Source organism: Chionomys nivalis, chromosome 23 (assembly GCF_950005125.1).
Source record: "Chionomys nivalis chromosome 23, mChiNiv1.1, whole genome shotgun sequence".
Lineage (NCBI taxonomy): Eukaryota > Metazoa > Chordata > Mammalia > Rodentia > Cricetidae > Chionomys > Chionomys nivalis.
The window spans coordinates 32848720-32875893 of record NC_080108.1 but is presented as its reverse complement, the minus strand read 5'-3'; the positions used below and the strand labels follow the sequence as shown (position 1 = coordinate 32875893).

The 27174-nt window shown below is 38.3% G+C and overlaps 1 long non-coding RNA gene across 1 annotated transcript in view; it reads right to left on the bottom strand.

The window, feature by feature from the left end:
• The window catches only part of LOC130865074 (uncharacterized), a 109850-nt gene extending 82710 nt beyond the window's left edge, over nt 1-27140 (bottom strand). The window contains exons 1-2 of the long non-coding RNA XR_009056074.1: nt 27058-27140; nt 26366-26506 (exon numbers count right to left, since the gene is read on the bottom strand). This is a non-coding gene — a long non-coding RNA (uncharacterized LOC130865074). The remainder of the gene's footprint in view (nt 1-26365; nt 26507-27057) is intronic.
• Nucleotides 27141-27174: the final 34 nt, after the last annotated feature.

Genomic DNA, 27174 nt, shown 5'->3' with positions numbered 1-27174 from the left:
ATCAAGAACACCAATGATAGCCTTTGCTGGAGAGGTTGTGGAGAAAGAGGCACACTCATTCATTGCTGGTGGGAATGCAAACTTGTGCAACCACTTTGGAAATCAGTGTGGCGATTTCTCAGGAAATTTGGGATCAACCTACCCCAAGATCCAGTAATACCACTATTGGGAATATACCCAAGAGATGCCACATCAAATGACAAAAGTATCTGTTCAACTATGTTCATAGCAGCATTGTTTGTAATAGCCAAAACCTGGAAACAACCTAGATGCCCTTCAATGGAGGAATGGATGAAGAAAGTGTGGAATATATACATATTAGAGTACTACTCAGCAGTAAAAAACAATGACTTCTCGAATTTTGCGTGCAAATGGATGGAAATAGAAAACACTATCCTGAGTGAGGTATCCCAGACTCAAAAAGAGGAACATGGGATGTACTCACTCATAATCGGTTTCTAGCCATAAAATAAAAGACATTAAGCATATAATGTGTGATCCTATAGAAGCTAAATAAGAAAGTGAACCCAAAGAAAATCATATAGTCATCCGCATGGAGAGGGGGAAGTAGACAAGATTCCAGGGCAAAAACTGGGAACTTGCGGGTGAGGTGGCATGGGGCAAAGGGGAAATGGGATGAGAAATATGAGAAGGGGAGGATGGGAGGAGCTCGGAGGATTGGGATGGTTGGGATATAGGAAGGATGGATACGGGAGCAGCGAAGTATATATCCTATCTAAGGGAGCCATCTTAGGGTTGGCAAGAGACTTGACTCTTGAGGGGTTCGCAGGTGTCCAGGAATATGTCCCCAGCTGGTACCTTGGGCAACTAAGGAGAGGGAACCTGAAATGACCCTATCCTATACTGATGAATATCTTGCATATCACTTTAGAACCTTCATCTGGCGATGGATCGAGGTAGAGTCTCAATTTGGAGCAACGGTCTGAGCTCTTAAGGTCCAAATGAGGAGCAGAAGGAGGGAGAACATGAGCAAAAAATCAGGACCACGAGGGATACACCCACCCACTGTGACAGTGGAACTGATTTATTGGGAGCCCACCAAGGCCAGCTGGTCTGGGACTGAATAAGCATGGGTTGATTCCGGACTCTCTGAGCATGGCGGTCAATGAAGACTGATGAGAAGCCAAGGACAATGGCACTAGGTTTCGATCCTAATACATGAACTGGCTTTGTGGGAGCTTAGCCTGTTTGGACGCTCACCTTTCTGGACGTAGATAGAAGGACCTTGGTCTTCCCGCAGGGCAGGGAATTTGGACTGCTCTTCAGTATCGAGAGGGAGGGGGAATGGAGTGGGGGGAGGAGAAGAGGAGTGGGGATAGGGGGAGGGAAGTGGGGGGAGGGCAATATTTGGGAGGAGGGGAGGGAAATGGGAAATGGGGAGCAGGTGGAAATTTTAATTAAAAAAGAATAAAAATAAATAAATAAGTTAAAAAAAAAAGAAGCAGAATTGAGAATCAAACAACATACAGTACACATGTATGAAATTCTAAGCTAAGATAAGAAGTATGTCATACAAGCAAATGTATATATAAATAAAATTATGCATAGTCTATCTCATACATGTACACATAAGTAAAATTATATAAATATTTGAAAGTAATTGAGCTGCTTCATACTATATTAGGGGAGATATTGTAAAACTGAACTCCTTATACCATAAGAGATATCAGCTTTATCTCACTCAGATGCAAGTAGTGTGTTATTTCATTAGTTTATTGGCTAAAGTCATGGCTACAAGTACAAAATTGAACATTCACCAACCGTTTCAAAAATATGCTTACAACTGCCAGTACAGTGGAAAGAACCTGTTTTGGAAGTTCCTACATACTTTCAACATCATAGAATGTTGACACATATGCTATTATTTGTAATTTAAAAAGGACTGACTATTTGTGCTATAATTGAAGATTAATCCTGAAATTTTCATGACCATAATTCTTCTCTCTCATTAGCTACATAACCAAAAAGAGAAAATAGAAGTCTTGAGATATATTTTTATCATAGTGGCCAAAAGATCAGGAGACAAATCAAGTAAATATTGTTATTAAGACTATATGATGGAAGGCATAACACAAACAGCCTTAATGGCTAGGTATCTATGACTACAATGTTGACAGACTTTCATAAAAATAATATATTTTATTCTTTTAGAGTCAAATAAAAAAAACTGAGTCCTAATGAAATATTAATATGTTCATATATCTGAGCATCATTTGACGCTCATCAGAGATGCTTCTTCATCACTAGTTGGAAAATAACATAATGAGGAATTGGGAAGTTCTTTCTATAGAAAATGAGAGGCTGTATTGTACTATGTTCTTATGTTTCATGTCTTTAAAACTTAATTAAAAGCTTCATACATTTACATTGTAAAGATGACAGAAATATTGTAATAGATTCAAATAGTGGCTGTTGATTCCAAAGTACCGATGTTTTCCAATCTCAACATTACTATCAGAACTATTCATTTAGAATCTGAGATGGAAGATACAAGATAAGATCTGCACTTCTTCAAAGCATACAAGAACTAGACACACAGTAACAAAAAAATCATTGTGTTAATAATTTTCAAGGGAAGTATGTAATACCCCACTGCCATCATCAATAAAGACTTGATTTCAAAAAACCTCATGCTGTCTGATTTTATAATTAGAAATGTGCCTAAAGTGTGAAAGTGTCATGTACAAGAGCATTTATATGCAAAACCACAAACACTATGTCAACAAATCAGCAAATTTGGGCCTGTGAGAACCTGAAAAGCAAGAGTGATATGAAGTATGTTCTGCCTCTATAACTTAGTCTAATTCAGAGTCTTTTGTAACAGATACAAAAGTGCTTTCATATGTTACTGCATAATATTTTCAATGAGTCTAATTTTTTTTTCAGAAAAAAAAAACCCTACAATGTAATACCGATTTTCACAATGGAACTCAGAGAAAAAAGGTGAGGACATGACTCCCCTAGACTTTGTCAGATGCTAAAACCTGAACTGAATTATTTCTTTGAAAATATTGCAGTGTTTCAAGACAGAGATAGTGGTGCCACAAGTTTAAAGAGAAAAAGAGGTTTCCGAGCAGGAATCGACTTGATGCACAGACCATAACAGGTGACTCAGAACTGAATACTGGGAATAGACCAATACCTGACTTTGCTAATTACATGGGCTTTTGCTCATTTAGTTGTCAAGAGCAGTTTTCTCTGTCCGGGACAATGTACATTCGGGTTTTGGTAATAAACATTTGCAACTGAGAGCTGGCATATAACCTGAGCCTGGCTAGTGAGGATCTGCTACGCTAGCAATATAAATACCTCTCCTTGCCTCTGACTGAAAAAGTGTGTGCTTTCAAATTGTCCCCAAAACAATGAGGAGAGTGATCTCAGTTTCACCAATAGGCACAAAGCCTGTGGTTACCTTGGAGATCTGCATCAGAGCTGCTGACGCATTTCTCCCTCCCATCTGAGTGTTTGCTCCGACAGAAAAATATGAAAGTGAAAGTAGATGGCAGGAAATAATGAAGTTTACTTAGGACCAGAATCCAATTATCAAAAATGGAAATAATTGTGAGGTAACTAGGAGGTGATCACATATCACCTTCTTGGGTCTATATCCTGCCTATCAACCTGAAATTTTCCATTTCTGCCTGCGGATGGCTGATTGTTATACTGTGCCGCTGACTGCAGCTAACAGGTATCACATTCAGAATTGCCATGTCAGAGGTCCTAAACACACTGATTTAGGAAACAGACACTTGAGATTAAGATTCCCAGGTGCCTGAGGCAATTTGCTGAGATAGCAATTATCTTAGTGCGGGACTCCAATGGCACATAATATCAGTAAGTCCCTTTTGTTGTCAGGTATAGACTTGCTAAGAAAATCTTCATATCAGAAAATGCAGATTACAACACTAACCCAGGAATCACAGGTTTTACCGATGAAGCAGTGGCTTCAGAGACTCCAGCACATTTCCTGCACCGCAAACAGGAACAGGTGATCCTTAGGAAGATCATGGGTAAGCTCGTAGAATCCCTGCTTTTCCTATTGCTTCTGTTTCCTGCAGGTCTCTGCGACACATTTTTTTCTGGGGTTGTTTACAAGGGGCATTGACTAAAGTCCAGCTTTTAGCAGGACTTTAGTCAAAGCCCCACTGGCAAAATGCCTCAGATCAGACCTTTTTATGCCATCAAGGAACCAATGAGGAGAGAGATCACAAACCACAGACAGGAAAGCACAGGGCTGCATTTAACATGGTGATCTCATCCAGAGCTGGTGAGTCATCTGTCTCCCTCCTCCCTGTGTGTTGGGAAAAGAAGCATAGCGAGGGACAGTGGAACACAGGAAAATACTAGGTTTTACCTCTGGATAACAGCCGATAAAACAAGCAAAGTGTGACAGGTTGTCTTAATGAGCTTGTAGCAGCTTTTGTCTCTACATGAAAGCCTCCATTCCTTATGTTGATTGTGAATCTGTGCTGCCAAGTATGTACTGCTTCTGATTCTTTATGATTGTTTTTTTGTCTGTTTTTATGTGTTTTTATGCAGTCAAATTATAATTAAATATGTTGCATATAATATGATATGTATTATTTACAAATATATAATTATAATTTTTAATGTGGTTGAATAATAATACATAATATTTAAGTGGATTAGAGTGTTGTATGATGAAATGGGTTTATTATGGAAAGAAATACAGATTTGAAACCCTATCCCAAATAGACCCAACTGTAATATAGTCGCCAACAATATCTTAATGATAAAGAAATTAATTCTTTATGAAATCTTAATTGATTTCAGAAAAAAATTAAATATATTTATATTTTTTAACCTTTGTGTTTGCTTGTTTTAAAGCTTATAGGTGTTTTCACATTTACCTTTGTAAAAAGAAGCCTTTAATTTTTTTTGTTTCTTACATGCAATTTGTATACATAAATTATTCTCTATATAATAATTTATAATTATTTTTTTTTTAAAATCAACTAGATCTTGTAATTCTATTAGCCACCCCTGACTCGAGAGACTCGAGAGATTTGCCTGCCCCAGTCCCCACTCCCGGGCTAGAATTTCCAGCTCCAGGCCCTTATCCTGGTGTCAGGACCTGCCCCAGACTCCTGGGACCAGAATCGCAACTGGGGATTTTTTCGACAATGACCCACGTGTTCCATCTGCCTTAGTGCGTCACCTCCGAATATCACTGGCTTCTAATGGTGAGTGTTCCTATTCTGGCCAGGTTAACCGTTAATTTGAACCCAATTAAATGACTGTCAAGCTCCAGGGGAGGGGACTGCCCCCAACCATGGTCTTCAAGGCCTCTGTTGTTCCCTTCACTGGCATTCAACTTGGGCTTGCTCCCCTTTGTTAAGCTCATGTTTGGGCCAAACCACCTGTGACTGACCGCCCAGGGTCCTTCAGAACTTAATCTCTTTTTTTTCCTTTTTTCATTTCTATTCTCTTCTTTCTGCCCTCATTGTAAACACCACTCAGAGCAGCCCTAGGCCTCTCTGGTTTCTGAGTTACCCAACCAGACCCAACTAGGCCTTAACATCCCACTCATGGTCAAAGTTCACGCCGATTTGTACCCTGCCTATACGGGAGGATGTTCCCGTTGTAGGCCTTGAGGTGCCACTGTTTCATGTGTTTTCATGGACATGACCATGGGATGCAAGCCTTCTAAGACTTTCAATCCGGCCTCCTCTCTAGGACGCCTTTTGGAGGCCCTAAAGCCTCAGGCCTTAATGCCCTACCTAGAGACCTCCACACTTATCCATCTTTGTTCAAAAAAAATGGCCCCAGTACACCTTAGACAGGAATCTAAAATGGCAGCCTAACGGCAACTTGAATCCCGAAAATCTACAGGAATTATCCAATTTTTGCTAGTGCACAGGCAGATGGAAGGAGATTCCCTACATCCAGGTCTTTTTCTACTTAAGCTCTAAGGCTAATTCCTCTGTTCTTGCAAACTGTTCACCTGCTCACATGATTCTAGCTATGCCATCTGCTCCTGAAAAACCCCCTACCTCTGCTCTGGACCCAGCTAACGAACCTCCACCTTTTCGTTCTCGGGACACTAACTCAGTTCCTTCAGCTGCCTCACTGCCTCCAGCCACCAGCTCTGCAGCTCCCTCTCTCCCCTCCCCACCTGATTGGTCTCTAACAGCCCCACTAAATTCCTCTTCCTCTCTGGTGCCTACCCGCGAAGCAACCCTGCGCAGGAACCCACCTTTACGCCCCCTCTCACACGTTCACGTGCCTACCATGGAACCTAAACCTAACCAAGCAAAGCCTGCTACATATCTCCCTTTGCAAGAGATAACTGGCATAGATGGATTTATTAAGGTACATGTTCTGTTCTCTCTCTCAGAGCTCTCTCATATAGAAAAATTACTTGGTTCCTATATGTCTAATACTACAATTTTAATAAAACAATTCCAATATCTTACTCAATCTTATAATCTCACCTTTCATGACATCTATATGATCCTATCTAATAACCTACTTGCTGAGGAGTGCAGGAGAGTTTGGGAGCAGGCCAGAAGACATGCAGACAAGATTCACCAAACCCTTGCCTCCAACCCTCCCAGGGCAGAGACAGTCCCAGAGCAAGAGCCACAATGGGACTGTAATACTCCCGGTGGAGTCTTATCTAGGGACCAGTTTTTTGACTTGCCTCATGGCAAGTGTTCGTAAGGCTACCCTCAAGCCAGTAAATTATGCTAAACTCTCAGAGATTATTCAGGATACGAAGGAAAATCCTTCCACATTTTTAAATGATTCACAAAGGCTCTGTTACAGTATAATAACTTAGATCCAGAAAGTACGAAAGGCAGGCAGTTACTTATGACCCATTTTTTTTAATGAGTTGTACTCTGACATTAGGGCTTAACTTAGACATTTGGAGAAAGGCCCCTTGACCCACAATCAGAAGTCCTAGTGGTGGCTTTTAATGTGTACCATGCTAGAAATGACAAAGCCCGCAATTATTGTCACTGGTAGCCACGGCCTCCCAACCGTCCGTGGTGACAGACTGCCTGAACCATGCTGTCCAGATACCTGGGACACGAGAATGGCAAGGTTTGTGTTTCCAATGTGGTAAAACCAGTAACTGGGCCTGAGCTTGCCTTAATCCTCATCTTAGTCCTAGGAGACCTTGTTCAAGGGGTTACAGGGAAGGTCATTGGTCAGTAGATTGCCCTCGTGCACATAGTGGCATGGAAACATTGGACCCAGAAAATTCCCAAGTTGGCCTTTTAGGTCTGGCCATGGATGAATAAGGCTTCCCAGGCTCCTTTGACCTGAAAACTACAGTCATCTGTAATAAGGAACATCAGTAATCATCACAGTATTGGGATGGCCCATCACCATTCTCTTGGACACCAGAGCCACATACTCGGTACTGAGGAAATTATGGGAGACTACCTCTCCTTCTAGTTTCCCTGTTGTTGAGGTAGGGGGACAGCCTTATCTACCTTAGCAGACTCCACCAATTAACTGTGTGTTTAGAGACATTTATCTCACTCACTCATTTTTGCTATTCCAACGTGTTCAGTACCTCTCATGGGTAGGGATTTTTTAACAAAGGTAGGAACCTCCATTTCTTTTGCTCCTGCTATTGAACTTAACCCAGACTCGCCAGCAGCTCCATTCCTCCTTCTCCTAGCTGATGGAGGAGTTACTTTCATTTAATAAAGAAACTGGCTTGGCCCATTTATAGGCCAGCCCTTAGGTGGGTGGAGAAAACAGACAGAATGCTGGGAGAAAGCAGCCGAGTCAGGGAGTCGCCATGATTCTCCCACTCCAGACAGATGCAGGTTAAGATCTTTCCTGGTAAGCCAGCTCATGGTGCTACACAGAATATTAGAAATGGGTTAGATCAATATGTAAGAGCTAGCCAATAAGAAGCTGGAACTAATGGGCCAGGCAGTGATTAAAAGAATACAGTTTCCATGTAATTATTTCGGGGCATAAGCTAGCCATGTGGGCGGCCGGGTGCCGGAGACGCAGCCCCGCCGCTCCTATTACAACACCTAGCTACCCAACCTTCTGACCCTAACACATCTTTTCCTTTACCAGCCTCCCAGGTAGGCACCCAAGTCTGGAACACCCAAAACTCCTCAGTTGCTAAACACCATTCCCCTATTGTTATTCAACTACAGGACCCTACTAAGTACATTACCCAAGTTCAGTACCCCCCTCTCTCTAGAGCCTTAAGGGACTTAAACCTGTTATTTCTGACTTTTAAGGGAAAAGCTACTTCGCCCCACCTCTTCTACCTTTAACACCCCTATACTTGCTATTAAAAAAATCTAATGGAACTTATCGTCTGGTTCAAGACCTCTGGCTCATTAACTTTGCAGTGATCCCTCTCTACCCAGTAGTCCCTATTCATCTCACCTTTCTATCCAATATTTGTCCAGGAACCTCCCACTTCTCAGTTCTAGACCTCAAGGATGCTTTTTTCTCTATTCCTTTCAGGCCTCAATCTCAAAACATCTTTGCCTTTACCTGGACTAATCCTGACACTAATTTTTCCACACAGCTCACCTGGACTGTCCTTCCCCATAGATTCCATACAGCCAACACCTGTGTGGCCAGGCTTTAGCTCCTGACCTGCTTTCACTGTCTCTCCCTAAATCTAAACTCATACAGTATGTGGACGACATTTTATTTTGCAGCCCATATTTTGATATCAGCAAAATTGATACCTCCTCGCTTTTAAATTTCTTGTCCAAAATTGGCTATAGAATCTCAACTTCTAAGGCTCAACTGTCTACCATTCAGGTCATTTATTTGGGATTAACTATAACCCCAGCCTAAAAAGCTATTACTCTAGACAGAAAAAAAACTAATTCAATCTCTTACAGTTACTTCTACCCTAGAAGAGTTTTGATCATTCCTAGGAGTGGCTGGCATCCTGCGTTCCTGGATCCCCTTTTCTCTCCTCACTTGCCCCTTATATGAGGCAGCTCTTGGTACTCTGCATGAGCCCCATCTCCATCCTGTCACCAAACCTTTCCAGAGACTCCAGCAGGCCCTTATCCAGGCTCCAGCTCTTCATCTTCCAGCTTTAACTCGCCCATTTTATCTTTATAAAGCAGAGAAGGAGGGATATACCCTTGGGGTCTTAAGACATCAACTGGTACCTTCTTTTGCACCTGTAGCATACCTGTCAGAGAAGATGACTTCACCAGTTGGAGCTAGGTACCCGGCATATGTGTCTTAGTGGCTGCTGAGCTTCTTATTCATGAGTCAAAAAAACTAACCAAACTAAACAAAACTAAACAAAAAAAGTCACCCACCACTGTCTTCTCCCACTATAATCTGTCCAACGTAGCTATCTGTAAGGAGTATGGGCTTCTTACAATGAAAGGACGATCCATAACTAACTCAGGTTACATTACGGACCTGTTAAAAGGCTCCCATATCCCCAAAGCTATAGGAATTATTCACTGTCGGTCTCATCAGACCAACAGTTCCATTATTTCCAAGGGAAATAATTGGGCTAACTGAGCAGCCAAAACAGTAGCATTCCAAAGCACAAACCTACATCAATTACCTCAGGGGGTTCATACAGTACAGCCCACATTCTCACAGACACCCCCTGACTCCCAACAAATTCTGTCCTACCTACATCAGCTCTTTCATCCTAATAACAAAGTTCTACTGCATTTTGTTAAGGCTCACCTCAGCCAACCTTTGAGGACATAAAGTTCCTAAAAGCTATCACTGCCTCTTGTCAAATTTGTCAAAAGTCAGATCCCAAGACCAAATACCATACCTTTCCTTTTCCTACCCACCAGGCCAGGGGCTCCCTTCCAGGAAATGACTGGCAGCTGGATTTTACTCATATGCACACAGTCAAAAGAGTTAAATATCTCCTGGTTAGTGTGGATACAATGTCTGGGTGGGTTGTAGCATTTCCCACCACTAATAAGAGGGCACAGGCAATCTCTGATGTTCTTCTTCGAGAAATCATCCTGTGGTTTGGAATCCCAAGCTCTCTTCAGTGAGATAATGGCCCTGAGTTCACTTCCCAGAATTCCCAAAACTTGTCTAAGGCTCTTAACATCCCTTGGCATTTTCATATCCCATACCACCCTCAGTCTGCAGGGAAGGCAGAATGAACTAACTGTTCCTTAAAAAATGTTCTTGTTAAGATGTCACAGGAACTTCACCTTGACTGAGTAAACCTCTTACCTCTGGCCCCCTTAGGCTTAAGGCCCTTCCCAAAAGGCCCCCTTTTCATCTCACCCTTTGAACTCATGTATGGGGGGCCAGTTTTAACCCCCGGCCTCTCACCTAAAACCTCTCCCCTTCCTGATTACCTGCTTACTCCCCGACTATCTCACCTATGCTCCCTACTGTGAGATTTTACAGACTATTTATTACCTCAAGCATGTGCTAACCCATGCCCACTCCCATTTAAAATAGGAGATCAGGTATTATTTTCTCCCCAAGGCCAACATCCCTTACCCTTTTCCCTTAAATGGCAGGGTAATTCTTTTGACTCCCACAGCTGCCAAGCTTGAGGGAATTCCTCATTGGATTCACATGTTGCATCTTAAACCATTTACTTCTCCAGCTCAAGATGACCCCTCATACACAGTAACTCAGAAAGAACCCTGTTCCCTTAGGTTCCAGAGGACACCAAGTTCAGCCTCTCTAACTCCAGTTCAAAGAAAATAAAGGCCCCAATTTTATTCAACCCTCTTGTGCCAATATACTCTCCCTTCTCCTCTTTTTCCTATATACGACTTCTCCATATACCTCCAATGTCATGGTTAAATTTCCAAATAACTACTCTGCAATTATTACAGGAACCATTATCAAATATAGAGGCGAAGGAACAAGGACTGTCAAAAGCCCCAGGTGGTAAACAAACCTTAACATAACAGGCTCATCACTGACTGCAGCAGTGTCTCCTGGATGTTGACATAATGCCATGATACACTCTATTGTCATAATTATACATGGTTAATATATATAAAATTTATTTCTTCTCAATACATTTTTATAAGCTCCAGGGAGCCAGCTTGACCCACATAAATGGACCAGACTCACCGGGAATAAGTATAATTTAATTCTTTCTTTGTCATTCCTGGTCTCAGGAACACCTAACCCCCCCCATCCATCATTTAATTCTTTCTTTGACATTACTGGTCTCGGGAGCCCCTAAACCCCCCATCTTAAACCTCCCATCTATTAGTCCCTAAGATCTAATTTTTGTTTCTCCCAAACGTAATTTTTGTCTTTCCAGCATCTTGCGAGGTCCAACCTGCCAGATGACCCAGTTCAAAATAGTCTTAATCAGCTACCCCAGGACACTATCAGAGAGGATGTGATCAGACATCCCAAACTCCTCGACACCCACAAAGTTAGCATGAAGAAGTTATGAGAGACCTTGCTGTGCCCCATTCCCTACCCAGTAAGATCCTCAATCCCCCCCCCCAATTTTTATAATAAATGAAAGGGTGAAATGTAATTCTTTTAGCCACCCATAAGTTTACACTTCTAGGTTCTGAAGCTGGTGCATGTACCCCCTGTGTGCATGCATGGGTCGCCCTCCATCTGCTTCATCAGTGTCTGACACAAAAGCCCCTGTATGCAGGCATAAGGCATAGCATCCCCTGTCATCAGCAGCTGACATAGGCACATATTTCCCCTCATATGCATGTGCAAGGCAGCCTTTAAAAGCTGGACATGCCATTTCTACCTCCTCCTTTCTGTCCACACCGTTTCCCTGGGCCTGTAGACACAAAACCATCTAAATAAATTCCTACGTGGGTTCGTTCACATCTCGTGTCCTCATTTCATTTCTGCCGGATTTTTGATCTAAAATGCTACGATTTCTCTCTAAATCTCATATTCACCACTAAATCTGAAGCATTTTTTTCCTATCTTTATTAAGACAGAATCTATTTAGGAAAGTTGTATGCCCATCAATTTGAAGGCATCCTTTGTTACATGAGTATATTTCATGGCAAGCTACCTTGAAAATAATTGGAACTGTCCTTTTCAATTAGTTAAATACAAGAAATAGCCACTCTAATAAGAGTTTGGCTTCAATTGTCCAGCCAGTAGGCATACTGGGATTTTTGAGCACTGGATATACTACAAGAATCATGCATTATTTCCAGTTTTTGAAATTTCATTAGGGCAAATGTACTTACATATTAATAAAATGCTAGTTTAGTGCAGATATTTATTGAAATTAGAAGATATGAGATAGGATTTCTCCTTCAACTATAATGAGCCATTCTAGCCTAGCTGTCCATGAACACTAAGAAAACTTCCTCTTTCCACTATTCTCAAATATTCTGGAATTGCATAATACCAGAATGCATGTTTTAGAAAACTAGTATTCTAAAAATGCCTGATAGGTTTCTAAATTTCGAAATGAGCATGTTGCTGAATGTCTGTGGTTACAATTTAAAGATAAAAACAAAAAAACAAAACAAAAAAAAAACAACAAACAGACAATGACTATATCTCACAGACCACACTGTTAATCACTCTAAAGATCATGGTATAATAATTACTCACCAAGTATGATATGGTCCTCTGTAAACACCAATGTTAAATTATCTTTTCTGAGTAATAAATGATAATGTGATAAAATGGGCAAATGCCCAGGTTTTCCTCTATCATCCTCACAAATATAATGTAATAAGAGCAGCATGGAGGTAAATCCATACCCATTAAATCAAAAATGGATAAAAAATGAGGGTACATTTAAACAATAGAGTACTTCTCAGTGGTTAAAAAACAAAGACATCTTGAAATTTTCAGGCAAATGAAAGAAGCTAGAAAAATTCATTCTGAGTAAGGTAACCCAGACCAGAATTGAGGATTATTAGTACCCAATTATAAGTGAACACCAACTATAAAGTAAAGAGTAAGGAACTATAGCCCCTGAGCCCAAACAAGCTAAGTAACAAGGGGAACAGAAGGGAAACAAACATTGATCCCGCTGGCAGCACAAGTCTATTCCTCAGAGCATGTGGGGCCCTGAAGATAATTCACTTGGAGCTTGGCAAAACTGGCCTTTGGGCACAGAATTCCCCATGTCTCAAGAACTGAAAAAATGCACAATTCCTGCACTGAAGAAACATGACAAAAAAAAAAAAAAGATTTCTAAACCTTTCCAAGACAAGGTAAAATGAATTTAAAATTATTCCTGCCTCTGAAAATGGTCTGCAGTGACTCTAATTCTTAGGAAATATTGTTTGCTCCAATATTGCAAATGAGACTTTGGTGATTCCCTACGTAGCCAGTTGTCTCTATCATTTATTGCACATTTTGGAAGTTGCTTGATTGCACTGACTGTTTACTAAAGTAATATTATTTTCATTTTTAGGTCTTCAATGGGTTTGACCACTTCATAGTCATAGTGGCATTCCTGCCTTAACTTGGCCAAACCATTTCCTATATAAGTCATTGACTACATAGGATAGCAAAATTATTGAAATATTTAGCATATATTTCTTGCTTGATATTGTTTATGCGGGGTGTAACACTACTTGATATCTTTTCTTATTGTATATAGTCTTACCCTGGGTTTAAAACTCTCTTATTTAGATAAAAGGGAGAGGTGCTCTGGGAACTCCTTTAGATGACTATAGAAACAGATGGAGAAATGTGCACTTGCTTTTTCTTGTCTTCTGGTTTCTACTCCTGTTCCCTGCTCATACAGAAGGGTGATGATCTGAGAATCTACGCCTAAATAAATAATCTTTTATTATACTCAATTTCAAAATACTTAGGTAGTACATTATCATGAGGCTCTACAAAATACTGGTTTTGGTGTAGGACAGTACACATTTAATCCAATAAGAACTTTGCTTCTTTGCAAATTCCTAATTTTTGTGAAACATGGATGATCCACAAATAATGACTATGGTTTTGATGATTAATTGTTAACAAATTTACCATTAGTTTCTAATGGCTTTAGGGTCTAGCTCAAGAAGGGGAATATTTGAGGATATTTCTATGAATTTTTTCTGTTATCTAATTATATCATGAAAATCAATCATCTTTATTATGATAATAAATGTTCTTTTCATGAACATTCTCTTCTTGTCCCATTGTCCTAAGGTTTCAATAATATTCCTCTACACAGGGTGAATAAATGTCACTGTGAATTATTTAATAAAGAAGCTTAATGGATTATAGCTAGTCATTATAAACTTAGGAAGGGGAACCATAATTCGATGTTGCTGGGAGGAACAAACCAGTTAAATGGGGTTTGTGATTAGTGGGCAGCATGCTGCTCCGTGTCAGCAGGGACCGAATCATCACAGAGGTGAGGAAGCAAAGAATCTAGATCCATTTCTGCAGTTCACTACCATTGATAAGGGAAGTATGTATACCTCACTGCATACCTCACTGCAATCCTCAATAAACATTTAATTTCAAAAAAAAGCTCATGCTGTCTGATTTTATAATTAGGAATGGGCATAAACTGTGAAAGTATCATGTAAAAGAGCATATATATGCAAATACACAAAGACTGTGTCAACCAAAACAGCCTGTGAGAACCTGAAAAGCAATAGTATGATATGAATTTTGTTCCTCTTCTATAACTTATTCTAATCCAGAGACTTTGGTAACAGATACAGAAGTGCTTTCATATGTTACTGCATAATATTTTCAATGAGCCTATGTTTTTAAGCAGAAAAAAAAACTGCAATGTAATTCCCATTTTCACAATGGAACTCAGAGAAAAAGGGAGAGGGCATGACTCCCCTAGACTTTGTCAGATGCTAAAACCTGAACTGAATTATTTCTTTGAAAGTACTGCAGTGTTTCAAGACTGAGACAGTGGTGCCACAAGTTTAAAGAGCAGAGGTTTCAGAGCAGGAACCGACTTGATGCACAGACCATAACAGGTGACTCAGAACTGAATACTGGGAATATACCAGTACCTGACTTTGCTAATTACATGGGCTTGGGTTTATTTAGTTGTCAAGAGCAGTCTTCTGTGTCCGGGACAATGTACATTCGGGTTTTGGTAATAAACATTTGCAACTGAGAGCTGGCATATAACCTGAGCCTGCCTAGGAAAGATCCGCTACGCTAACAATATTAATACCTCTCCTTGCCTTGACTGAAAAAGTGTGTGCATTCAAATTGTCCCCAGAACAATGAGGAGAGTGATCTCAATTCCACCAATAGGAACAAAGCCTGTGGTTACCTTGGAGATCTGCATCAGAGCTGCTGACGCATTTCTCCCTCCCATCTCAATGTTTCCTCCGGCAGATAAAATAAAAATGAAAGTAGAAGGCAGGAAATAATGTAGTTTACTTATGACTTACCAGAATAAAATTATCAAAAACGGAAATAATTGTAAGGTAACTAGGAGGCAATCACATATCACCTTCTTGGGTCTATATCCTGCCTATCAACCTGAAATTTTCCATTTTTGCCTACGGATGGCTGATTGTTATACTGTGCCTCCGATTGCAGCTTACAGGTATCACATTCAGAATTGCCATGTCAGAGGTCCTAAACACACTGATTTAGGGAACAGACACTTGAGATACAGATTCCCAGGTGCCTGAGGCTATTTGCCAAGATAGCAATTATCTTAGGGCAGAGTCCAATGACACATAATATCAGTAAGTCCCTTTTGTTGTCAGGTATAGACTTGCTAAGAAAATCTTCATATCAGAAAATGCAGATTACAACACTAACCCAGGAATCACAGGTTTTACCGATGAAGCAGTGGCTTCAGAGACTCCAGCACATTTCCTGCACCGCAAACAGGAACAGGTGACTCTTAGGAAGAGCATGGGTAAGCTCGTAGATTCCTTGCTTTTCCTATTGCTTCTGTTTCCTGCAGGTCTCTGCGACACATTTTTTATCTGGGGTTGTTTACAAGGGGCATTGACTAAAGTCCAGCTTTTAGCAGGACTTTAGTCAAAGCCCCACTGGCAAAATGCCTCAGATCAGACCTTTTTATGCCATCAAGGAACCAATGAGGAGAGAGATCTCAAACCAAGGACCTGAAAGCACAGGGCTGCTTTTAACTTGCTGATCTCATCCAGAGCTGGTGAGTCATCTCTGTCTCCCTCCTCCCTGTGTGCTGGGAAAAGAAGCAGAGCAATTGACAGTGGAACACAGGATAAAATGTGATTGCCTGTGTTTTGCCTCTGGTTAACAGCAGACAAAACTGGCAAAGTGTGACAGGTTGTCTTAATGAGATTGCAGCGACTTTTGTCTCTAATCTACCTAAAAACATGGAAGTCTCCATTCCTTATTTTGATTGTGAATCTGTGCTGCCAAGTACGTACTGCATCTGATTCTTTATATTGTTTTTTCTGTTTTTATGTGTGTTCTTATGCAGCCAAATTATAATTAAATATGTTGCATATAAGATGATATTATCATTTACAAATATAACATCTAATTATAATTTTTCACATAGTTGAATTATAATACATAATACATTTAAATTGGTTCGAGTGTTTTACAATAAATGTGTATGTTATAGAAGGAAATGTAGATTTGAAACCCTCTTCCAAATAGACCCAACTATGATATAGTAGCCCACAGTATCTTAATGATAAAGAAATTAATTCTTTATAAAATCTTAATTGATTTCAGAAAAAAATTAAATATATTTATATTTTAACGTTTGTGTTTGCTTGTTTTAAAGCTTATAGGTGTTTACACATTTACCTTTGTAAGAAGAAGCCCTCAATTTTTTTTTCTTACATGCAATCAATATACATAAACTAAGCTCCATAATATAATTTATAATTATTAATTTTCAAAATCAACTAGATCTTAAATGCTAGGAATTCTCTCCAAATCTCATAACCACCACTGAATCTGAAGTATTCTTTTGTATCTTTATTAAAACAGAATTTATTTAGGAAAGTTGTATGTCCATCAATTTGAAGGCATCCTTTTTACTTGAGCATATTTCATGGCATGCTACCTTGAAAATAATTGTAACTGTCCTTTTCAATTAGTTAAGTACAAAAAATAGACACTCTAATAAGATTTTGGCTTCAATTGTCCTGCCAGTAAGCATGCTGGGATTTTTGAGCACTGGATATACTACAAGAATCATGCATTATTTACAGTTTTTAAATTTCTTTAGGGCAAATGTGCTTACATGTTAATAAAATACTGGTTTAGGGCAGATATTTATTGAAACTTGAAGGGATGAGATAGGAGTTCTTCTTTGACTGTAATGTACCATTATAGACTAGCTGTCTATGAATTCTCAAAAAAACTTCCTCTATTCACACTTCTCAAATATTCTGGAATTTAATAATACCAGATTGCATGCTTCAGAAATCTAGTATTCTAAAAATGTTGCTTGGTTTCTAAATTTCCAAATAAGCATGTTGCTGTCTGTCTATGTTTACAATGTAACCATAAAAGAAAAAAAAAAAGACAATGAGTATATCTCACAGACCACACTGTTAACCACTCTAAAGATCATGGTATAATAATTACTCAACAAGTATGATATGGTCCTCTGTAAACACCCATGTTAAATTATCATTTCTGAATAGTAGATGATAATGTGAAAAAATGAGCTAATGCCCAGGTTTTTTTCTCTATCATCCTCATACATACAATGTAATAAGAGCAGCATGAACGTAAAACCATACCCATTTAACCAAAAATGGATTAAAAAAAATTAGGGTACATTTAAACAATAGAGTTCATCTCAGTGGTTAAAAAACAAAGACATCTTGAAATTTGCAGGCAAATGAAAGAAGCTAGAAAAATTCATTCTGAGTAAGGTAACCCAGACCAGAATTATTTGAGGATTATTTGTACCCAATCACCAGTGAACACAAACTATGAAGCAAAGAGTAGGGAACCTTAGCCCATGACCCAAGAAAATCTAAGTCACAAGGGGAACATAAGGGAAACAAAGATTGATCCCCTGGCAGCACAAGTCTGTTGTAATAGGAGCGGTGGCAGCGGCTAGCTTTATACCTGAAATAATTACACGGAAACTGTATTCTTTTAAACACTGCCTGGCCCATTATATCTAGCCTATTCTAGGCTAATTCTCACGTACTAATTTAGCCCATTTCTAATAATCTGCATAGCACCACTAGGTACGCTTACCGGGAAAGATTCAGCATGTCTGCCCTGAGAGGAGCTGCCCTGCATCTTACCTCACTTCCTCTTCCTCCCAGCATTCTGTTCTGTTCACTCCACCCACCTATGTTCTAACCTATGAGGCCAAGCAGTTTCTTTATTAATTAACCAATGACCAATGACCTTCCTCCATCACAAGTCTATTCCTCAAAGCATGTGGGGCCCTGAAGACAATTCACTGGGAGCTTGGCAAAACTGGCCTTTGGGCAAAAAACTCCCCATGTCTCGAGAACTGAAAAAATGCAGTGTCTGAACTGAACAAACATGATAAAAGAAAGAAAATTTCCAAATCTTGCCAAGACAAGGTAAAATGAATTTAGAATTTTTCCTGCCTCTGAAAATGGTCTGCAATCTCTCTAGGTCTTAGGAAATATTGTTTGCTCCAGTGTTGCAAATGAGAATTTGGATGATTGCCTAGGTAGCCAATTGTCTCTGTCATTTATTTCATATTTTGGAAGTTGCTTGATTGCACTTACTGTTTACTAAAGTAATAGTATTTTCCTTCTCAGGTCTTCAATGAAGTTGAAAACTTCATAGTAATAGTTGCATTCCTGTCATGACTTGGTCAAGCCATTTCTAATTGAAGTCACAGACCCCTTAGGATAGGATAATTATTGAAATATTTAGCATATATTTCTTGCTTGATATTGTTTATGCTGGGTGAAACTCTACTTGATTTCTTTTCTTATTTTATATAGTCTTAAACTAGGTTTAAAACTTTTTTATTTAGAAAAAAGGGAGAGGTTCTCTGGGAACTCCATTACACTACTATAAAAACAGATGGAGAAGCGTTCTCTCTCTTTTTCTTGTCTTCTGGTTTCTATTCCAGTTCCCTGCTCATACAGAGGGCTGATGATCAGAGAATCTACCCCTAAATAAATAATCTTTTATTATACTCAATTCAAAAATAATTAGGGACTACATTATCATGATGCTCTACAAAATACTGGTTCTAATCTGCTGTAGGACACATTTAATTCAATAAGAACTTTGCTTCTTTGCAAATCCTTAAATTATGTGAAACATGGATGATCCACAAATAATGACTATGGCTTTGGTGATTAATTGTTCACAAATTCACCATTAGTTTCTATTGGCTATAGGGTCTAGCTCAAGAAGGGGAATATTTGAGGCTATTATTATGAATTTCTTTCTGTTATCCAATTATATCATGAGAATCAATCAACTTTATTATCATAACAAATGTTCAATTTATACTGGAATGAAATCATAAATATCACAGCACTCTTCATAGATGTAGAAATTAGTAAGGGTAAGTGGCCAACAACTACTTGAAACATAAGGCTTCTTATAAATAACCTTCATTATTCACAAAGTTGGAACGTCAACTGGTGTCCTTGAGAAAGTTGCATCATATTCTGAGAATGCTGTGGAGGAGCAGATTAAGAGCTGGGCCTAAGTGAAAGAGAGGGAGGAGATGTGGAGTGAAGGCTGCAGTCTTGTTAGAAAATAAAAAAGAAATTAATTTAACATAAAAGTCAGTGAAGGAAAACCAGGGAGGAGACACTAGCTAGCAACATGATTGTTTAAAAAATAGCAAAAATAGAAAAATAAGAAAAATTGTGATTCAGACTTAAATTCAACATTAAATTGCTTCTTGATAAGCCAAGATTTATCATTCTTACCTTGTGATGAAATGATAAAGAAAACTTGTAAAATATATTAATTTTTTTTTTACTAACATGACTCTTCTTGCTGTTATTCATCCAAACCCTAGAACCAGTACCTGCACAGAAATTTTACTTGGCACTCTCTAAAGTACCCTGACAGCATTCTGAGTAATGGTGAGTCTCTTTCTAATGTTATAATTTCATTGTAACTTAGTTAATTTTGCATTAGCTTAACTGGGTTAAAAGTTATTTTTCTAGACAAAAATCACCTTCCACTGAGGGTGAAACACAGTAACTGAAATTGATCCTTTCCATTACTTGTCCTTATGCAACTCATGCTCTAATATCATTGTGATGTAGTAACTGTTTAATTAGCTAGACTGCTGTGGAGATACTCTTTTCAGTTGAAAAGTATTTTCTGCAAGATATTATCCACACTACTTTGGAAACATCTGCATCTTCCTCAGTAGCATGGAATTCAATAATTGCAGCTTTATCGCCATGCATTACAATTTACGAAAGTGTTCTCTTTCTTCCAGGTACCTGCTCTCTGTTACACTGGGCTTCCCAGTCAGGAGTTCAGCATCTTTGTAGCAGGCATCTAACTTTGTGAGCATATGTTCACTCCCACTGTAAATGCATAGGAGATGTGTTACATCCTATAAGCGTATTAAAACAGGGATTTACATTATGGTGTATACAATCAGTACTCAGCTTTCAGAAGAGATCTTACTGCATTGGTTTGTATTTCTTATTTTTAAAGTATCAGACAGATTCTACACAACATAGAAAAAGAAAAAAAATAGGAAAGCAACAACCAACTACTAAGGAAAAGGATAATGATTAAAATATGATCAAACAAAACAAATTTAAAAACCTGAATAGTGAAGGCTTCAGGAGGAAGCAACAGCATATGTAACAGTGATGCTAAACATGGCATATGTTTACATTGTTTAAACTCTCTAGTCTATACTGTTTAAAAATCCCGACTTTTCTGATTCCCAGGGCTTTCTCATACAGATATAAGGAACAGTCTTCCTTGCCTGGGACAATGAGCATTCAGGATTTGGTTATAATCATGAGCAGCTGAGAAATGGGATATAGCCAACATCTTAGTTGTAGGAGGACACTCTGCTGACAATTGTATTAGCTCCCCTGTACCTGACTGAAGGAGTGGGTGCATTCATGTTGCACAGGAATATGAACCAATGAAGACAGTGACCTCACTTCCACCAATGGAAACAAATCCTGTGGTAAATTTGGTGATCTCCTTCAGACTTGCTGACTCATGTCTTGATGTTGGATTCCCTTCTGTATTTAGTGAATATATTTTAATACCATTAGCTAATAAATAACATGCTATGGTCTATGGCAGTGACGATTTTAGCCAGGCAGAAAATCCAAACAGAAATATGGTGTAGGAGTTCCTTCTGTTTTTGTGTTGCTTTTATTGGTTAATGAATAAAGAAACTGCTGTAGCCTAGCTTATAGGGCAGAAATTAAGTAGGCAGAAAAGACAAGTGAATTCTGAAAGGAAGAAAGCCGAGCGAATAGAAGTCATGGATCCTTTGCCTGAGATGGACACTGGTTAGAATCTCGGGTAAGACACTGCCATGTGGCAATATACAGATTAGTGGAGATGGGTTAAGCTAATATGTAAGAGTTAGCCAATAAGAAGTTAGAGCTAGCCAGGCAGTGGTGGTGCATGCCTTTAATCCCAGGACTTGGGAGGCAGAGGCAGGTGGATCTCTGTGAGTTCGTGGCCAGCCTGGTATACAAGAGCTAATTCCAGGACAGGCACCAAAAAGTACAGAGAAACCCTGTCTCGAAAATACAAAAAAAAATGTTATAGCTAATGGCCAAACAGTGTTTTCATAAATACAATTTCTGTGTGGTTATTTCGGGGCTAAGCTAGCTGATCGGCCGGGATGAACAAACAGCCCCTATTTTGCCTATCACCATAGAACCTTCATCTGAAGAGGGATGGGATAGAGACAGAGATCTACACTGCAACACTGGACTGAGCTCCCAATGCCCAGATGAAGAGCAGAAGGAGGGAGAAAATGAGCAAGGAAGTCAGGACCGCGAGGCATGCGTCCACCCACAGAGAAGTTGGAACTGATCTAATGGGAGCTCACCAAGGCCAGATGTTCTGGATCTTAAAGAGCATGTGATCAACCCGGACTCTCTGAATGTAGGTGACAATGAGGGCCAACTGAGAAGCCAATGATAATAACAGTGGATTTTGATTCTACTGCATGTACTGGCTTTTTGGGAGCCTAGTCCGCTTGAATGCTTCCTAGACCTGGATGGCCGGGGGAGCCTTGGACTTTCCACAAAGCAGGGCACCCTGACTTCTCTTAGGACTGGAGAGAGAGAAGGAAAGAGGAGTGGGGGGAGAGGGATGGAAATGGGAAGATGGGAAGAGGTGGAAATTTTAAATAAATAAATAAATACATACATACATAAATAAAAAAATAAAATGAAGAATATAGACATTCATACATAAAAGTATGAAAAATAATAAAATAAATGATAAAAGTAATATAGTGAAAAAACTTAGCCACATAAAGATGGAACATACACAGAGAGTCTGGATTATGTATATTACTGTGAATTCTTTGATTATTTTTTTTTTTGAGTGTTGAGAGACATTTGATCTTGGGGGCTGCTAAGCTAAACAAAAACATATGTTTTAAAGGCTTCAAAATTTGGGACTAAGAACATTTCTATTTTTTTTTTTTTTTGGATTTTAAACACAGAACTTCTCAGTAGTTTTACAGCATTTCCTGGAACTAGCTCTTACAGTCCAGGCTGGCCTCTTACTCCTGAGAGCTGAGAGTAAAGGTGTGTGACACCAACAAAAGATTATGTTACTTTTGAAAAGAAATCCTGCTTTTGTTTCCTCAGAAGAAGAGAACCTGTGCATTATTTCCAGGCTACTATGGTTTTATGAAACAAGACACACCAAAAGGTATCTATGAACCCTAAAAATTAATCGACCAAAAAACAGCAGGAAGAACATTGGAGAACACTACATTCAAATTTTCAAAATGATTGTTTTAATTTGAATTAGAATATGATATAGAGATGTTTGTTTTGCATTGGTATGGATCTTGTTTACTGATACAATTTTAAGTTTATGGTACCTCTGTTCATGTTTAAGGTATTGTTTTTAGGAGCTAATATAAATGTAATATAAAGTTAAAAAATATAGATGAAAAGATATCAGTAAAATAAATTTTTGTCATGTTATTTAATTTTTTTAGATTTTCAAAGATAAAGTTCATTAGATAGATAATCCGCAACACTTTAATGACCTACAGAATATGGCATTAAAAAGATTTTAATACTTAGACCTTAATCAACAGTGGGACTTTGGGCAGCAACATCACTTCAAGAGGATGATGGGCATTGAAGAAACTCATTATAGAATTTGCTTCAATGTGAAGAAGCCAGCCATTTGTGGCAGAAAATGCTCTTCTCTGGACTGTTTAATGGTATGCTGTGTTAAGTATACATGTAGGATTCACAGAAAAATGACTGCTGAATTTGCTAAAAGAGAAGAAAAACTTCTTCAAGGTTCATGCTTCGTGACTCTTCTAGATATTCTGCAGGACCCAGAAGAAAGTGACGGGCAAAGTGACAATGTGCTTGAAACAGTCTTTCAAATTTTCTGCTTTATGAAAAATATACCATGGGCATGTAGGTTGTAGATGAGTGTTAAAGAAGAAGTTTGAGTAACTGTTCAGGGAGTAAGAGTCCCTGTCAATTCTAGTGTTTTGGAAGTTATTTTGAATGTGCTTCCTGTTTACTTAGGTATTATAAGATTCTTCTGTGGTCTTTGATAGTATTGAAAACAGATAAATATAATTATAGTTTTCTTTTGCTATGATAAAAGATAAATTAGAAATAAAACTTTAGCCTTTCAAAGATAGGATAAATAATATTTTTCTTAATTTGCCAAATGTAAAAGGATTAAATAGAGTGAACAATTCTTACTTGATTTCTGCATTGTTATATGTAGTTTTCTTATGTTAAAGTGAAAATATTCCTTTTAATTTAGAGAGAAAAGAGAAAGGATGTGGGGTTCCCCACTGTTTGCTATGAATATGTTTTATTACCATCAGCTAATAAAATATATGTTTGGCCTATGGTAGGACAGAATATTGTCAGCCAGGAAATCCAAACAAATATATAGAGAAAAAGTAGGCTGATTCAATGAGATGCCATGTTGTTACAGAAGAAGAAAGCCATGGAAAGGTTATAGATAAGCTATATTTTAGGGACCATCAAGCTCCTTAGGGGGGAGTGTAGTAACTGCTTACTTTACTGGTTGAAATTTTCAGTGACATTAAGGTTTCACAAGTACAACCACAATGTGATAGCCGTTTCCACAATGGATGTCCCACAGAAGAGGCAAGAACAGTGCATCCCTTGTGAAAGCTGGCTAATTGTGTAGGGTCATCGAAAGGAGTTGCCAGATACTGTATAATACATCATCCATTTTCATCAGGACATTTATGATTTTGTCTCTTGTCTGCCAAGTACATCTTGCTGCTTAATCTTTGTGACAGTTTATGTAAGTTGATTCATGTATCTTTTTAATACAATTGAATTAATATTAAAATATGTTGTAAAAATACTAATATTAAATATTTTATATATTTGTAACACAGAATTATAAACTTTTATGTAATTGAAATATAAAATATAATATATATTAGATTGTGCTACAAAACAGCTGTTAGGATTGAATAATGGACTGTGGGATAAAAGCCCTCTTCCAACTTGAGCCAAATGGAACATAAAATCACAGAGTGTGTTATTGTTAAAGAAATAAATTAAGGTCAACTGATCTCAAGAAAAAAATGTTAAATAAATATACTGTTAAAAATTATTTTTGACATTTTTGAAGAACTATTTGTATTGCACATATAACTTTGAAAGTGGCCTTCCTATTTTGTTTCTTACATGCAATTATTATCCATAATATATCTTGTTAATATGCATATATACATAGTGTATTTGAAATAATCTACCATATTATCAAACATAAATTTTTTCTCCAGATTACAATATCACTCTAGCATTAGAAATGCACATTTTTTTTCACCCTCTAATAACAGCTAAGTTCTTTTAAGGCAGTTTTATGTCCATCAGTATGGAACCATCTACTGGAACAAAAATGGTCCCTCAAGGCAGCCATTCCTAATAAAGAAGCCTAGCTCTCCTTTCCAATTGGCATCTTAAATCAAATAGTGACTCTAATGAATGTACGATTTAAGAATCTTCCTAGTATTTATGCTGGGATTTTTATCACTGGATATACTACAAGAATTGTGTATTTAGTTCTAATTGTTGGAAATTCAGGAGTACAAATGTGTGAAATAGCAATCAAATACCGATTTGATGCAGATTTTATTAAAATTAGCTGATTTGAGATAGGTTTTATATTTGGAAATGAAATTTGCCAGTCTATCCTAGCTGGCCAAGTATTCTGAGATGCCATCCTTTTCCAACCTACCTCAAACTTCCTAGAAATGTGAAATACTTTATGTGAGCATTTAAATATGAGTGTTCTAAAAATATAGATTTCCAATTTTTCAAATAGGCATGCTGTTGAATGAGACTTTTTCCTCTTCTTTCACAGAATAGCCATAAAACAATAGCAAAGTAAAACAGCAATGTGAATATAACTCAAACAACAAACTGCTAACCACTCTATAGGTCAACTTTTACTACTTCTTCATAGTCATCATGTAGTGCTTTGGTTTCCTTCAGCTTCGAATTCTATTCTCTGAATAGTGGATATTAGTGTCAGAAAATCAGCAAGTCCCTGGACTATAGCTATATCATGGCGACCCATACAATAAAAAAAGAACAGTAGCTGATTTCCAACAAAGCTCATACTATCTGATTTACTAAATAGGAATTGGAAAACAAGTGAGAAAGTACCATGTACAAGAGTTTTAAATGAAAAAACACAAAGACCATACAACCCTGAAGGCAAATATGAGCCCTGAGAAATTAAAAGGGAATAGATGATAAGAAGTATGTTTCCTCTATTCTACTTTATTGTGCCATGAGAGTCTTTGGTGACAAGAGGTAGGGTAGTGCCTTCAGATGTAACTGTTTCAATGACTTCAGTTTTTAGTGAAAAAAAGTACAATGCCATTTCCATTCCCGCAATAGATCTCGGAGAAGAGAGGAAAGAACATGACTCCCCTAAATTCTGTCAGATGCTAAAACCTGAAGTGAGTTATTTCCTTGCAGACACCACAGTGTTTCAAGACTGAAATAGTGGTGCCTAATGTTTCAAGAGAATGAGAGGTTTAGGAAACAGGGAGCTACTTGCTGCACACGAGACTGTAGCAGGTGACTCAGAACAGTAATACTGGGAATAAAACAATGCCTGACTTTGCTAATTTCTTCGGTTTTGTCTCATTTAGTTTACAAGAGCAGTCAGCCTTGTCTGGTCAAATGGACATTCAGGTTTCAGTTATGAACATGACAGGTGAGAAGTGGAATATAACCAGAGTTTGAATAATAAGGACTCGCTATGATGAAAATATTATAGCTCTCCTTACCTCTGACTGAAGGAGTGTGTGCATTCAAATTTTCCTTTATATGAATCAATGGGGAGAATGATCTCAATTCCCAATAGGAACAAATCCTGTGGTAACCTTGGAGATCTCTATGAGAACTGTTGACCAATCTAACTGTGTGGTCTGGCAGAAAAAAGAAAAAAAATGAAAGTGAGGGTGGATGACAGGAAAAATATTCATTTTACCTGGGACCAAAATTCAGTTATCAAAAGAAGAAAGCATTGCAAGGTAACTTCAAGGTGATCATATATCCCACTTCTTGGGTCTGTATCCTGCATATTTACATAAAATCCTTTATTTCTGCCTGCTGATGGCAGATTGTGATTCTTTGCTGCCAATTGCAGCTTACTGGTATTACATTAAAAATGCCATGTCAGATTCCCTAAACACACTGATTGGGGAATCTGCCACTTGAAATTTTCAGAATCCAAGATGCCTAAATCTAATCCCTATCATAGGAATCATCATAGTGGATCTTCTAATAACACGTATCATCAGTACATCCCCAATATATGTCAGGTATTGACTCCCCAATATAAATTTTGATTACAGAATATGCAGAATCAAATATTTATCCAGGAATCACAGATATAAAGCTGAAGCAGTGGCCATCTAGGAACCAACAAGGAGAGAGATCTTAAAATGAGGATTGTAAAGCACAGGACTACATGTACCTTGATGAGTTCATCCAGAGGTGACGATTCATCTGTGTCTCTCTCTTCCCTGTGTACTTGGAAAAGAAGGAGAGAAATTGAAAGGAGAACACAGGATAAAATATACTTTACCCTGTA